A 17,820-nucleotide genomic window follows, 5' to 3' on the forward strand; every position below is an offset into this window, starting at 1 on the left:
AAGTTGACTATAGGGCCGCTCTAGGCCCTTGTGAGGTGACATGTCTCACAGCCATATAAGAGAAAAGGTGCTACGCAAGCATTATATAGGCGGCATTTGGTCTTCATATCCAATTTGTTCGGCATTTCGGCACTAAAGCGTATGATAGTAAATGTTAACAACGTATTAAACTATTTATTTAGGTATCAAATTTCGAATAATGTACAAAATAAATTATTTCAGATGGTCTTTGTTTAGTATTCTCAAGACATTTGACCGCACATTTAAAATCTAAGGGTTTAATGGTTGGTCCAAGAATGTTATTATCTACTTTTATGTTTAAATTAATGGACGTAGAACATTATTCCAGAAAAACGAAAGATTGTGATTACAAACTAAGACAACTTGTAATAGCAATTCTCTACCCTTATAAAAAGGCAATGTGTGAATTTACGCCCTCATATGTAATAAGATTTCCCAAACGTTAGTTACCAGGATATTTTGGTACCCAGAGTGAAAATTTTATTTGATTTTTAGGATGTTTTATTTGAATTATAAGTTCTGTTTTATTTATTCAGTAATTATATGCCTGAATATTAAGGATTCTTTTCTAGATAAAGCACACTGATTAGGCAACAGCTAAAAAATATAAGTTATGAAAGTATGTAACTAATAACCAAAAATTTGGTCTCCCGAATGAGAAACTAACCCGTCTCTCCGTCAGGACAGTAACTACATCAGCATGCAAGAAACACAATCCACTACTACCGGTAGAATTAAATCACACACATTGATTACATTTTCCATAGGGTTTTTGAATCTATTAGTAAAGTTATAGTCAGACCGTACTATTGTATTGAAGTGAAACAAAGACTATCATGAAGGCAGAACAAAGGTAGCTGGAGGCGTTGGGGATTCATTGGTTGAACATATAGGGAACAACGAGGTTTTAAGCAGGACTGGAGAGTCTAGATGCTTAGTAAATAAAGTAACACAACAGCGAACCAAATGGATACAACAGGCACAACAGGCCATAATACAAGACACCCAGGCCTACTTCTTACGATTGGTGAAGGCATGTGCGAAGGCACAAACTACAGAAGATGGCCCCGCTCACCTTACATGGACCAAATTATCTCCGACATGCGCTGTAGCAGGTACGTCGAGTTGGTGAAAAAAGTGGAGACTGACCACGAAAGAGGCAAACCAATCATCACACAGATTGTAACCCACAAAGAAGAAGATGTTGGAGATGATTGTATATGAAGAGATATTTTTTTATATAAGTTTCTACTATTTTTTCGCTTTTGTTAACAAATAATGTTTGATATTTTAAAACATTTTGAGTGTGTCCACTTGTTCGCAAATCTGGATTATCTCCGATAAGGAGATATTTTTTTATATTATTTTTTGACATCTCAACATCGCTTTACACACGTGTAACATTCGCCAATTGTACTCATGATTGACAACCACACTACTCAAGTTCTTGGAAATTCTATATATATTGTTCAAATTCAAAACGTAGTGCTTGAATAACTAGAATTTCACTAGAGACATCTATGGTGAGATGATAATTATAATTAAACGAAGTTCGCATTTTTGTACCTTGGTTCAATAAAAACAGTAAAATATCCGAGTTGTGTTTCATTCATCCTAGTGCGAGTATAATGCATGAAAAGGCATTGGGATTTTGTTTGACAACAAATCTGAAATGAGAGTTCTTGTCAAGTTTACCAATATAGCGGTTAACTTGTGGAATTGTTTGACTTCACCAATTCCAGCGTCTAGCGTGAACGAGCAGTCAAGATAAGCATTGATAGAACTGAACTTTATTTCGAAATAAGATTGTAGTGCTAATATACTTTTTCGAATTCCTGAGCAAAAAAATAGTTCTACAAAAATTCCATGTAAGTTTCATTAAAATACAACTGAATTGAACATTTTTCAGTCGCCGCCACAGGGTTAGAAAATAATTGAACTTTTAATGATACGAAAGAAATTTATTATTTCATTAATTGATTCGGCAGTCACTTTGTGGTAAAATCTATTCGTTTTTAATTTAAGTTTTACTTAGTAAACACCACTATTTCTTAAAATCGATGCATTCCGCATCATTTTCAAAAATATACGTTAAGCCATTCATTAGGGGTGCGTATGCTTAATGCAGTGCCCTATGGATCATTGGGTCGGAATAACTGTTTGTACGTAAATACTTATGATAAATCAATAAATAAAATGATGGAATTTTGGCGTGCTTAGATTAAACGATAAATTATATTCAAAATATTAAAATATGAATTAAAATAAAATTTATGTTTCGCAAAACGATTTTTAAAGTTAATTTTCAACGGGATATGTACTTATTAATAATTCGTCTGGAAAGTTACTTGAAGTTAATAATAATAACTTCCCTTGCCATAGGAAGTATTTTACACAGAGTCAGGATGTTGAAAATACTAACCAGAATTTCGAATCTACATTCTAAATTAATCAACAACGTTAATTTATGCGGGACGAGGTTTAGTATGTCGCTCACTCCTTTCAAGAACGTCATAAATCAAAAATCATCAATTTTCAGCTATGCATGTTTTCGTAATGCCCAGAAAATGTACTATATCCCAGCAAAAGAGGCATATTATATATATATATATATATATATATATTATTAAATATATTTTATCTTAATATTTACCCGCTACAGGGCAGAAGAAAGTGTTGTTTTTGCATTTTGAAGAAAGGTATTGTTTAATTATTTTTTTAATTTACTAAATATTTTTCAAATGGAGAAAAAACCTTCAGGTTTTACCTAAAAAGATATGTTGCACAGTCAAAAGTTCAATAAGTGGCTTGATATTTATTTTTAATACATTGTATTATATTTTTAAACTTTAAAAACGTTCTCCTGAAAAATCATGTTTTTTGATTTATAACGTTCTTGAAAGGAGTGAGCGATGTGTTATAAAGGTGTACCAAGTGAAACGAAAATCAATCGTTTTTTTTTACTTTTATATTTTTGTGTAATTTTCACAATTCTGCCAATTATTGAACACCCATGTTGCGTATAATGAATAAATATATATAAATTTATAAACAACTGTATATATTTATATATATATATATATATATATATATATATATATATATATATATATATATATATATATATATATATATATATATATATATATATATATATATATATATATACATATATATATATATATATATATGTATATATATATATATATATATATATATATATATATATATATATATATATATATATATAAACACACATATATACTGTTACAGGATTCCATTCGTAAGTTAATTGTTATTTTGATAGAAATGACATTTTGTCAAAATGTAAAAATTACTCCATATATATGTTTATATAAATGGAGGAACCCAAATTTGTGAATTAGAATTTGGTTACACCCAAAATGTTGTAAATAAAATAACTAGTCAAATTGTAATTTAAGCTGCATGGAAAATTTTAATCATGTTTTCAGACGTCTTCCAGTGAGCAAAATAATTTTGTACGGTTATATTTAAATAAAAGGGTGTTTGTTAAATACAATCTTGCAAAAATCAACTATAGATACCACCACGAACGCACACGTGATATTATATGATATTAAAAAAATATGAGTAGTCTGGTTGTCAATAATGGAATGAATGATAAATGTGACACGTGTATAAAGTCATCCTGTACAGCAGCCTACGAAAGCTCTTAAGCCTTGTAAATAAATACCCAGACTTCCATAGTCTTCTTCGTCTATGTTGAGATGTCAAAATGTTACACATGGCTGACTTAGTATTTAATTACTGTTACTCTAACAGTTGATTGTTTTATAAAAGAGAATATTCCTTATATAGGTCAGGCGTCAAATGCAACTGAACGACCGTCGCGACGGTAGGTACGGTTATTCAAGCTTTTTGTCATTGCGTAGTTAAGTTAATACCGTCAGTCAAATATAAGGTACAATCGCCCAACTAAATTCAATTAACCGCATACCCTTTTATAGTATGGCTGCTTACAATAACACTCATAGCAATTCTGCAGCTGAGATCGTCGTTAAACGTTGAAATGGACATACTGAACACTGAGTACTGGTCAGAGCACTTTCAGAAATTGCTCGGTACTAATGGAACTCGTTCATTGATCATTTAGACTTGAATTACACTCAAGTTATACTTAAATTATGTGATGCCTAAGACATCTAATTTATCAATAGATTAAGCTTTAAATTTGCAGAACTCCATTTTGATTTATATATTAAATGTTAAAATCAAACATTGATTTTTATTTTAGACCTAATTATATTTTATTCTTAATAAAACACATGAAAAAAAGACGATTGTTTCGCCTTGTTATGGTATTTTCTGTTATGGCATTCTGCCATTGTGCCATGACATGTAACAGTATGTTATGGCATTATAGCACATCCATTTGAAATTTATTTTGATGTAATTTATATTTTAAGCACTAACTTTGTGATTTTTTATTTTATAATTAAAATGTTAGTTTGTTTTAAAATCACTATAAATTCTGTAGAGATTTTAAAACACAGTAACATTTTAAATATTATTTTAATGTTTTTTTTTTTAACAACAAAATGCAATAAAGTATTTTAACTCATTAATGTCTCTGCTAATAAAAAGACTTTGTTTATTATTTATTCAAAATGGTTTAAATAACAGAAAATCTATAAACTTTCGTTTAATCGTTGATTATTAGCATTTATATTAACATTGTTTTATCAAGATGGGAACTAAAAACAGATTTTACACATTATTCAATGATTTGTTAACATATTTCACCCACTCCTTTCAAGAACGTCATAAATCAAAAAACTTGATTTTTCAGGAGAACGTTTTTAAAGTTCAATAATATAATACAATGTATTAAAAATAAATATCAACCCACTAATTGAACTTTTTTTTGTATAACAGATCTTTTTAGGTAAAACCTGAAGGTTTTTTCTCTATTTGAAAAATATGTAGTATATTTAAAAATATAATTAAACAATACCTTTTCTTACAAATGCAAAAACAACACTTTCTACCCTGAAGCGGGTAAATATTAAGTTAAAAATATGTCTCTTTTGCTGGGATATAGTTTATTTTCTGAGCATTCCGAAAACATGCACAACTGAAAATTGACGAAATTTGATTTATGACGTTCTTGAAAGGAGTAAGCGATATGTTATACCATATTTTTCTATTTTTAACCACAAGTGCTCATAATATACGTGATTTGATAAATCACATATAATATATGTGATTTATCAAATTTGTGCTTAAAACATTTTGAGCGTGTCCAAATACTTTTTCACAAAATCTGGATTATTTCCAATTACAGGAGTTATTCTCATATTATTTTCAGCCCCGTAAATGCCCAGACTTTCATATTATTCTTCATCTTTGATGAGATGTCAAAAACTAATTTCTGCTTTATTAAATAATAATTATGAAGAATAATCACTTAAAAACCCACATACACACTCTAATTTTGCCTTTAATAACTAGCAAATAAAGCAATCTACTATATTTTGTACGAGTATTTTGTGATGGCCTTGAGAGAATGAGTAAATAAATATATAAACACAAGCAATTTACACAAATTAAGTAGAATCCAACCCACAGGATGCCGATCTGTGCCGATTCCACCACATTTCGCGCAACATTAGAGATCCAGCGATTCGCAAAATGTGGTGAGATCTGCAAACACCCGGGAGCTTTGAAACCTGACACGACTTAACCAGTCTACAAACACAAATTTTCTTGAAATATAAGTGTAGTAAATGAGTCGCACATATTAACATAGCGTAATGAAAAGCAATTTGCTGTTTCCATTATTGTGGATAAAAAATACATCTTTCTTATATTTAATGTCTTCAAAAAATTATGTATGGGCAAATTTATTTCAGATAAATACAACCTATAAATATACATACAATAAATACAAATATCCGCCTCCGTAGTGTAATGTTCAGCACGTTTGGCTACCGTTCTGGAGGTCCCGGGTTCGATTCCCAGGGGGGTCAAATAAATATAAGTGATTTTTTCACTCAAATATTTATTAAATATTACCCTGGACTGGTACCTGAAGCGGAGGGCTGATCGCCTTTCCTTCGTGTGTTAACGATCAAGATAACACTGTGTTTATATAATGCAGTGCCCAATGCACCATTGAGGTGCGGATAAGGGTTTGTTTTTAAATACAACCTAAAGTTTTTTTACGTCTTCATGATAATCATCTCATTTTTGTTTGAATAAATAAATGAATTTTTGTTTATTGATATGTTACAATGATAAATGAAACACATGTTTTTATAACATTTGAGTTTTTTTAAAGACTGCTAGTTTCGGAAGCTAAACTTCCATCGTCAGGTCTGAATAATAACTAAAATGTAAAATAAAAAGAGAGGGGTAAGTAGGGGGAGGGGGTTAGTCAAGAGGCTGAGTTTGAAAACAAAGGGAAAATGGAAAGCAAAGACTTTAATAAAACTCAAGTGGTATAAAAACAAGTGTTTCCTTTGGCATTGTAACATGTTCTACCACAAAGTTAATGCCAAAACAACAAATAAAATATTGATATGTCATCAACGATGAAAAAGAATCTGGGTTTTGTTTATTTGGGATAAAAAAATGATGGGATGAAAGCAGAATATTAAAATATGGGTATTAACAGGACTGACGACCTGTCGAAGGCTGGTTGAAGTGATCACTTTACATACGTTTTTCGAACTAATATAAATATCAAATAATTGACACGTTATTTTACGTGTGAGTTCTCGGCAGCACCGAGAGTTAATTTAAAAAAAGCCTATTTAATATCATTATTTTTAAAAAATGTCAATGTTTGCATCAATAAGCGAATGTTTATATTTATCTACATAAAAAAACTTGATTATTTACTTGCTCAAAATGTTATGTATCCTAAAGTTATATACCGTTTAAAATATTATTTTTTTACATCATTTTCTTAACTCCAATTTCAGTATTTTAATTTTTGTTTGTAAAGATGAAATGAAAAACCCTTATTCGCACCCTCATGGTGCATAGGGCACTGCGTCATATAAACGCAGTGTTATTTTGATCGTTTACATATGAAGGAAAGGTGATCAGCCCTCCGCTTCAGGTACCAGTCCAGGGTAGTATTGAATAAATATTACAGTGAAAAAAATCACCCTCCTTGGGAATCGAACCCGGAACCTCCAGAACGGTAGCCGAGCGTGCTGACCATTATACTACGGAGGCGGACAAAGATAAATTGTAAAGATAAATGATTTTATTTGACATCCCAAAAAAGATGAAGAATATGGAAGTCTGGGCATTTACAAGGCTTATGATGGTCAAAGACTTCATCTTTGTTGAGATGTCAAAATATAATGGAAAAAATAACTTCTTATTGGGGATAATCCAGATTCGTGAAAAATTGTATTTGGAGACCATCAAAATATTGTAGATGATAGATTTTGATCAAAAGATAGCTCTTAATAGTATTTTTTTCCATTGAAAAGTGAAATTAATCCATCAAACTAGAATACAGATACAATAATCGTAAATTCCTTCGCTTAATTTGAAGAAATGAAAATTTAACAGCGTTGATATACAAAAATGAAATATTAGTAGGTACATATATTTTGCTTTCATAATATAATTTTTATATTCACAATGGAACCAACAAAGCTAATAAATTAAATATGAATAATAAATCACGATGGTTCTTACGAAATTATAAACACAGTAAGGGTTGGTTAACTTTAATAGATTTTCCCGAAATTTACGTTCTCGCCTAATTTAAATGACATCTTTTTGTTTAGAGTCGATTAGCGAGTCGTTATACTTGACAAATTACGCGGGAGAAATATTCCTCAGCCAACAACAAGGGTAATTATTTTTGAAGGGTGCAATATTTACACGGACAAATAATCATTAAAAGTATAATTAATGACTACTACCATCGTCCGCCTCCGTAGTGTAATGGTCAGAACGCTCGGCTACCGTACTGGAGGTCCAGGGTTTGATTCCCAGGGAAGGATCGGATTTTTTATAATGATTTTTTCGGTCTTATATTTATTCAACATTGATTATATTTATTCAACCTGAAACGAAGGTCTGATTACCTTTCCTACATGTATTAACGATCAAAAACCCACGGCATTTATATGATGTAGTGCCATTTGCACCTTCGGGTGCAGATGAAAGTTTAAAGAAGAAAAAACTACTATAATTACGCCGTTTTTCTGCAAGGAAAGACAGAAAGGATAGAATGTCACATATTTATGTCTTGTCATACACTTCTAGCTTTCTTCAAATCCATATATTTAGTCACATTTGGCCCCCAAGTACGTAGACTTTTGATACCATTAGATTTTTTATATAGATTATAAGTATCGTATTCATACAACCATATTGTCTCAAAATACTTTAAAAAAATGTTTATTTAATAAAATCTCAATCTTTTTTCTTCAAACAAACATTGAAATTTTGACTGTTAATATTTTATTTAAAATGTTTTTACATCATATATATTATTCAAAAATAATAATCCGTACCTTGGTGTAGCATTACGCCAACGTATCTTGTTTTTCATACCCCGCATAACTTTTCCTTCGCTCACTTTAATGACTGCATTTACACAGCTTTTAACGTGATTTCACACAACTAACTCGCCCCTTTGTCACTGAGCTTTGTCTCTAACCCACAAACAGTGCCACTAAATCTCTGCTTTGAACCGTTGCGCGTCGGCAGGATAAAAAAAAAAACAAAATTCATTTCCAAGAAAAGCTTAATATGTTTGTTGTCATCCTCGTACAAGGGAATCATTACGCTGAGCCAAAAATAATGATCTGAGTATAAAACTATGTGTCCAAACGTACCATGCAAATCTTGGGTAGAATTGTTTAACCCTAAAATACACGAGTTTCTGTGACTGCCGAATAAATTAATGAAATTTTTCAAAGGCATTTTTAAACTAAAATATTTACTATTGTAGTCCATATATTGCATATAAATGTATTTAATAGGTTCAAACTACATTAAAAATAGTTGAAACTTTTGAAAAGGCCTCTTACAATCCAAAAAAAGGTCTTAAAAAGGTAACAATAAATATGATTACACTTGGGTCTCTTTTTATGCGATGGATATGTTCCAAGGAGAGTCGCATAAGAAAAATTGCATAAAAAAGACTTGAACTACATACAAAACTGGGAGATAGGTTCCATTATTTTTAAAAACTGTATAATTTTAAATCAATATGATGAGAATGTACCAAAAATCATATATTTTTAAAATAAATAAATCACAAAAATAAAAACACAATACATATTAGGTCATATAAAAAGTATCTGCGGTTTTTTTGCCACTAGGTGATAATAATCACACAAAAAATATATCAGACAAAACTCACCTGATTTAAAAAAAAAAACATGCACTTAAAACGGGACATTTTAGGCTACATTTTTTGCGATTTTTTTCCAATTCATTGCTTAGTTAAAAGTTATATTGATTTGAAAATGAATTAAATATCAGAAGAAATACGCTTTGCGATGCTTTTTTACTATTAAAAGGTAAAAACGTTGCAAAAATTGCCGAAAATTGTATGAATTATAAGGTGAGAATGCTTTGAGTAAATGAAGGACCCAGGAGTTGTTTACTTTTCAAAACTTCAGTTACAGTTAATGTCTTATTCTCTTAGTTTATCCTGTATATGTCGATAAGTGTTCTTATATAATATTTTTTAAAAGTGAAAATGAAGCTCTAATCTAGTGGTTGAATTAAGAATGTCGTGTTGGGTGGAAGAAACACTAATTTCACAATAAGATTTTTTATGCGAAGTCGCAAACAATAAGACTTGAACTACCTACAAAAATCGCATAAAAACAGACCCAAGTGTTTCTACAGATTTTTTTTCCACGAAAGGGCATTTGAGACAGTATTTATAAACGAAAATTATTATTGATTATCATGACGATCAAACTATTAAAGATTAAACAAATATCACAAAAAATCACATTCAAGAAATCACGTAAGAACTCATGTTGTTTCAAGTTTAAATAACTAAGGCTACTATGAACGTGATTAAAATATAAATACAAAACGATTAAATACGAAGACTTTTTTAGTTTATTTATGTAAACATGTCTAGTTTCTTGAACTTTATGTGATTTTATCAACAGGTGAAAATACAAACTGTAAAAATGTGGTTTTAAACAGATGTTTAATTTTTATATTAAAATTATCATATTATTATTCCACAAAGGTAATCCCGAATCAATTAAAAATGTGAACATAGTAATTTGAAAATTGGGGTTGACTGTTAGTCAAAATAAGTACCAGTACCTATTGACAGTTATTTTAGTGAATTTCTTTATAGCCTAATAAAAATGCCCTCACAGAGCCATAAAAACCGAGAGATTATCATTAACCTTCTGATTTTGGAACTTGCTAACGCTGGACAATGTTCTAAGTGCGTTATTAGAGGGAAATCTAACTGCTGAAATAAAGGTAGTGTTATAACAGAATCTATCCTAATTAAACCAGCGTTAGAAATTTTTAGTTATTAACTCATTTTTTTGACACTGTATGGTAACAGATTTCAAAAAAATATAAAATAAATCAATGGATTAACAATCGCGATTTGATTTATCCTAATTATAAAATTACATATTTTATAAAATTTATTATTGACAAATTATTGTCTTAAATCGTGGATTTTTATACCCCATCATCATTATTGTATCGTTATTTAAGAAGCAGACTAACCAGTAATCGTTTTAAAGATCTTTTAGTGTTTGGTGGTCAGCAAATATTATATAAATAAAAATGTGGGCTCTCGTGTTCAAAACATTGCTTTCCACAAACAAACACACATACACAAAAATGAGCATATTAAAATAAAAACATGTAAACCAGTAAATCGTTTTTTTGTAACGCTCTTTTACATGTAAAACATTCATTATGTTTACATAAATTTCATTTCAAAATATATTTTTTTAAATTTTTTAATTGAGACTTCCTGGAAACTTAAAATAATATAACTTATAATAAAAAATATAGAATAACGAAATAGAATTCATAACTTCATAACTCGTTCAAATTTCATTTTTTGTTGCTGTGTTATTGTGCAAATAAACAAATTTTTCAAACGTGTGCTATCTCTCTTTTTCTATTTACGCATAATCAGAATGAGCCACAAAAATCTGCGATCGGGTACAGCTAGTAGTATCAAAATATTAATAATACTTTGGACCTGAGCATCGCATCTGTTACATTGGGCAGTGAAGGGTTAATTCAAATTGTGAAACCCTTTCTCTTAGAATTTTCACGTTGGATATTTGCTGACGAGGCCTTTTCGTGCTTCGTCGAAACTCGTCCTTCAAAACGGACGAGTGTGATGTTTGTAATACGCTGACCTTTCGTAAGTATATGGAAATTTAATTTAAGGACTTGGTATGGGTCTGTTTGACATGTTTTTCTTGGCAGTTTCGAGGATTTATTATTACGGAAACAGCTTCACTGGATTTCAGGATTATTTGGAACGTTCTTGATTTGTGAAGGGAGATAACGTGTTTATTACAGCAATCTTTTCTGACAGCGGCTTTTAAAATAATGTATTTTTCTCGGACCTAAATCGCTTTTTGTTCGTCCTTAAAAAATACTGGACAAATTGTTGGGTAAATATTTTACAACCATACTTACAAATTTAATAATGTGGAATTTGACAAGCCTATGATTGATTATATTTTTCATTTAACAATAATTATAATTAAAATGTACATTTTATTTTGACTAAATTATAATGTCTACCGGTTTCGAAGCTAACCGTTTCTTTATCAAGACTGATTAATATCATAGTATAAAAAAATCTCGATTTATTTATGAGATCTATTCGTGCATCGGACACTGAAAATTGACTTGTACATCAAAAGCATTGTTAACTTTGTGGTATGGTAAGTAACACTCTCCTAATCATTTATCGTTCACTTTGTGTAATTCCACTTAACATTTAAGTGGTATTACTTTTTATGTCGTACTACAAAAAGTGAAAGATGAACGAAAAGGAGGGTGTTACTGACAATTGATGCTAAGTTCTTTTAAATATCTTTATTAAAATATCCACGAAATCTTTGAAATTGTGAAACAAATGTTCATTATTTGAGTATGATATAAATTATCAAAGAGGACTTTGAAGCTTATGAATAGGATAAGTATATTAAAAATACATTTTGTCATGTTAAAAAGGAAAAGCTGCCTTTAACAGAGACTTCTTTAAAGTATACTCAAACGTAAGACAGCAGTGCGAACATTATATATAATTATAACGCAATTCGGTTAGCTTTAATATAATTCCATAATTAAAATAATTAGCCTTAATTAGTAATAACGCAAAGTAGGGTAAGTTTCCTCAAAGAGTTTAGGGTAGATGCACACTTAAGTAACTCCGGAAGCCGTTGTACGAATTTCCATTTATTCATTTACGGTGAAAACATCGGTTAAAGTCAACGTTCGGAATAAAAGTAAGACATTTAGTTTAATTCTACAGCCATTTGAAGTTAGAGTAAGCCAAAACAGTCGTTTATTTTCTTGAAGAAACAAAGGGAAGTACGTGTTTTAATACGGAACAAGTGCGATAAGCGACACGCAAACTTACTTAGTGTAATTGTATAACTGTTTTAAATATTATAAAGACAACTTTTTTTAGTTAAATTATTAAGACATGACTAGTTTCGAGAACTGCAGCTGTTCTCATCAACATGTGAAAATACAAACAAAAACAATAAGTGTATGCAAATATACAGGGTGTCCATGCTGCGAGAGCAAAGCTTCAAGGGGGTGGTTGGGAATGCCGAGAAATGCAAAAAATCGTTCTACAGGGGGGGTCTAAAATGCACCGTTAAAGAGTTACAGGGTGTTTAAGTTTTATTTTATTTTTATTTTTTACACTATTAGAAATTTAATTTTATCTGAAAAACCGTTCATTTTAAAAACTTAAATTAAACTGAATTCGATAGGTAATTATTGTACCTTAATTTTGGTATATCATTTTTTGATCAACGCCATATTAAATTGAAGTAATTTAGCTTCGAAGTTGAAAAAAAAATTTTTCTTACATTTTGAACTTGAAGTTGAAATGTCTAAAAATAATTATTTTGTAATTTTTTATTTTTAATTTTTAAATTATTTATTGTTTAATTTTGCATCAAAATGTTGGAGGTTTGAAATCAATCCCACTCACGACAAAAAAGTTACAGGATTAAACACGTGCGCATGTTCGCCACTTCAGTACATTAAAATATTAAACTCCACTAATTTATTTATTTTTAAATCTCAAATTTATTAATAGTATTTACAATAACTTAAAACTAATAGAATTTTATAAAAAAAATTCAAAATGGTCACCGTTATTATCTTTACAAATTTGTAATCTTTTACTTATTTCTAGGTTAATATCTATTGATTCTAAATTTTCCTATAATTTTTCTGCGCCCAATGTGATCCTGTGTAGTAGAACATGCGCACGTGTTTAATCCTGTAACTTTTTTGTCGTGAGTGGGATTGATTTCAAACTTTCAAACATTTTGACGCAAAATTAAACAATAAATAATTAAAAAAAAAAAAGATTAAGAATTATTATTTTTAGGTATTTCAACTTAACGTAGTTCACAATGTAAGATTTTTTTTTACTTTTAAGCTAAATAACTTCAGTTTAGTATGGCGTTGATCAACAAAAGTTATACCAAAATTAAGGTACAATAATTACCTATCGAATTCAGTTTAATTTAAGTTTTTAAAACGAGCAGTTTTTCAGATAAAATTAAATTTCTAATAGTGTTAAAAATAACAAAAAATAAAACTTAAACACCCTGTAACTCTTTAACGGTGCATTTTAGACCCCTCCTGTAGAACGATTTTTTGCGTTACGCCAACCACCCCCTTGAAGCTTTGCTCTTGCAGCATGGACACCCTGTATATATATATATATATATATATATATATATATATATATATATATATATATATATATTTATATATATTTATACATATATAAATATATATATATATATATATATATATATATATATATATATATATATATATATATATATATATATATATATATATATTTATATATATATATATATATATATATATATATATATATATATATATATATATATATATATATATATATATATATATATATATATATATATATATATATATATATATATATATATATATATATATATATATATATATATATATATATATATATATATATATATATATATATATATATATATATATATATATATACATATTTATATATATACATAAATATATATATATATATATATATATATATATATATATATATATATATATATATATATATATATATATATATATATATATATATATATATATATATATATATATATATATATATATATATATATATTTATATATATTTATACATATATAAATATATATATATATATATATATATATATATATATATATATATATATATAATATATATATATATATATATATATATATATATATATATATATATATATATTTAAATATATATATATATATATATATATATATATATATATATATATATATATATATATATATATATATATATATATATATATATATATATATATATATATATATATATATATATATATATATATATATATATATATATATATATATATATATATATATATATATATATATATATATATATATATATATATATATATATATATATATATATATATATATATATATATATATATATATATATATATATATATATATATATATATATATATATATATATATATATATATAAATATATATATAAATATATATATAAATATATATACATAAAAATAACTAATGAACTAACCATCACGCTGCTTTCGCAGGCATAGAGAATAAAAAACACAGCAATCTATCTCTTCTTCGCCTCTTCCACATTCATGCATCTTCATGTTTTGACTGTTTTCTACATACCATTTTTCGAAAATCTTTAAAACATGTTTTTTAATGTGAAAGGGAGGTAGAACTCCAGTGAGAGTACCAAAAATAACAACATACTTAATTTTTCCTAGAAAAATTAAATTGCAATATAGCATTGGAGTAAAATGATAATTATTTATTAAAAAAAGAGCACTTTGTTATCGAAGATATAAAAAGTTTATTTTCTTAATAATCTCCATCAATATTCCTTTATAAGCCTGGTATATCATGTACATATACCACATATGTACAAAGGTAAGTGTAACTAATCAGCCAATGAAGTTGCTTCAATCCACATTCGACCATAATCTGTTATTCTGTTTGAGATTGCTTGATGCCTATTACACAGTATCCTACGTTCAAAGTAACGTTAATTCAGGGGTTTATTATTATACGATATGAGTAGTTCAAACGATAGGATATCGCGTAATTTGTGATAATATCATACTAGGTTTCTTTTGATTCGACATATCGCTCACTCCTTTCAACAACGTCATATATCAAAAAACTTGATTTTTCAGGAGATCGTTTTCAAAGTATAAAAATATAATGAAATGGATTGAAAATAAATATCAAGCCACTTATTGAACTTTTTACTACGAAACAGATCTTTTAGGTAAAACCTGAATGTTTTTTCTCCATTTGAAAAATATTTAGTATATTTAAAAAAATAATTAAGCAATACCTTTTCTACAAAATGCAAAAACAACACTTTCTGCCCTGTAGCGCGTAAATATTAAGTTAAAAATATGCCGTTTTTGCTGTGATATAGTACGTTTTTTGGACATTCCGAAAACATGACTTTTGACGATTTTTGATAAATGACGTTGTTGAAAGGAGTGAGCGATATCCATAATATTCCTTAAAAATTACGCCGAAAGACGTTAAAAGACGTCGATTTGACCAGAAAAAAATCATTTTGAGTGCTATTGTATTTCAAATAAGAAATATATATATATATATATATATATATATATATATATATATATATATATATATATATATATATATATATATATATATATATATATTTCAGTATGTCTTTGTTCAAAAATCTTGGATTTCTCCACTTTTTAGTATTTTTTTGACATCTCGACACAGATGAAGAAGAAAATAGAAGTTTTGGTATTTACAGTAAAATTTAATGTTGTGAACTGTCATTTTTTATAATAAATCTTAAATAAAAAGATTAAGTATGAATTAACGGGTGATTCTGACTGTACTAAAAAGATGCGTGAATTAAATAAATCTTTTGCTTTTCTTTCCTGATTTATCGAATGAAATTTAATATCTCTCGTAATGAGTGGGAGATTTGTAGGAGTAACGAAACCATGAAAAGCTAAATTAAACCTATTTATGCGTGAAAAGGTTTGATTTAGTGTATGTGTCTCTTAATAGCCGCCTCGCTTTGAATGTTGAATAGCACTAATGAAACGGTCAATAGTGATTTGTCCTCTCGCATTAGTCGATCCAAGAGCTGAAAGGAGAAGTCCAGAAAGGAAATATACTCCGAGAACGTATAATGTAGGTATATCCTAGTGTATATTTATGCGAGTACTTATTATGGCACAGTGGGACGTTTTAGAAAACGCAAAACCAAAAAACATGTAAATAATTTGTATTTGAAGCACTTTGTGATTTTCTATTTTAATGTTTTATGGTGATTTTCAAACAAAATAACATTTAAGTTAAAAAATTAATTAATTATTTCACGTGTTATATGTTACATCAAACATTGATTTACAACATTTTGAGTGTGTCCAAATACTTGTTCACAAAATCTAGATTATCTTATTACAGGAGTTATTTTCATTTTTATGTGATTATAATCCAGGATTCGGACCTCACATACTGATAAATAAGAATTTCTGCTCATTAAAAAGCTTCTTTTTATCTCACCAATAGATGTCTCTAGTGAAGGTCTAGTGATTCGATAACAATGTTTCTGAATTGGTTCATATATATAGAACTTCCAAGAATTTGAGTAGTATGGTTGTCAATAATGGGTAGAATTAGTGAATGTTACACTTGTGTTAAGTGATCACTTAAACTAGCCAATGACGGTCGTCAGCCCCGTTAATGCACAGACTTCCATATTCTTCTTCATCTTTGATGAGATGTCAAAAAATAATATCAAACATTGATGATTGAGTCTACTAAGTTGTGTTTTATAGTTAAAAAAACACATTTTAACCATTTTTTGTCAATTGTTTAGCCTAGTCATGGCATTTTTAAACGAATGTGCGGAACAATTGTCACAAAATTGATTTTTGAGTGTTTTTTTAACAATAAAATATAACTTAGTCGACTCAAAAAATCAGTGTTTGATAAAATATTTAATACAAAAATTAAAATGGAGTTCTACAAATTTAATGCCAAATCTTTAAATAAACTATATTTGTTTTATTGGTTTGAGGAGAAAAAAATATCGTTATTCTGCTGTGATTATTTTTGTATGAATTATTCGAAAACAATGAACGACAATTTTTTTAATAACTAAGTAAATTAACAAAAGAACACGTTTTAAAATGAAAACCTATTTTGAATAATACTTTAAATATCCTCAAATCTTTATCCTTACAATATGTTGGATAGGGCACTGCATTATATAAACCCAGTGTTATCTTGATTATTTACACACGAAGGAAAGGTGATCAGCTTTCCGCTTCGGATACTGTATATTGAATAATATTAGAGTGAAAAATCACTTATATCTATTGGACCCCACCGCTGAAAATCGAACCCGGGACCTCCAATTTTCAAAGAACAATATTTATTTCA

This window comes from Brachycentrus maculatus, unplaced genomic scaffold (genome assembly GCF_059751285.1).
Source record: "Brachycentrus maculatus isolate JH-2025_06_01 unplaced genomic scaffold, ASM5975128v1 h1tg000165l, whole genome shotgun sequence".
NCBI lineage: Eukaryota > Metazoa > Arthropoda > Insecta > Trichoptera > Brachycentridae > Brachycentrus > Brachycentrus maculatus.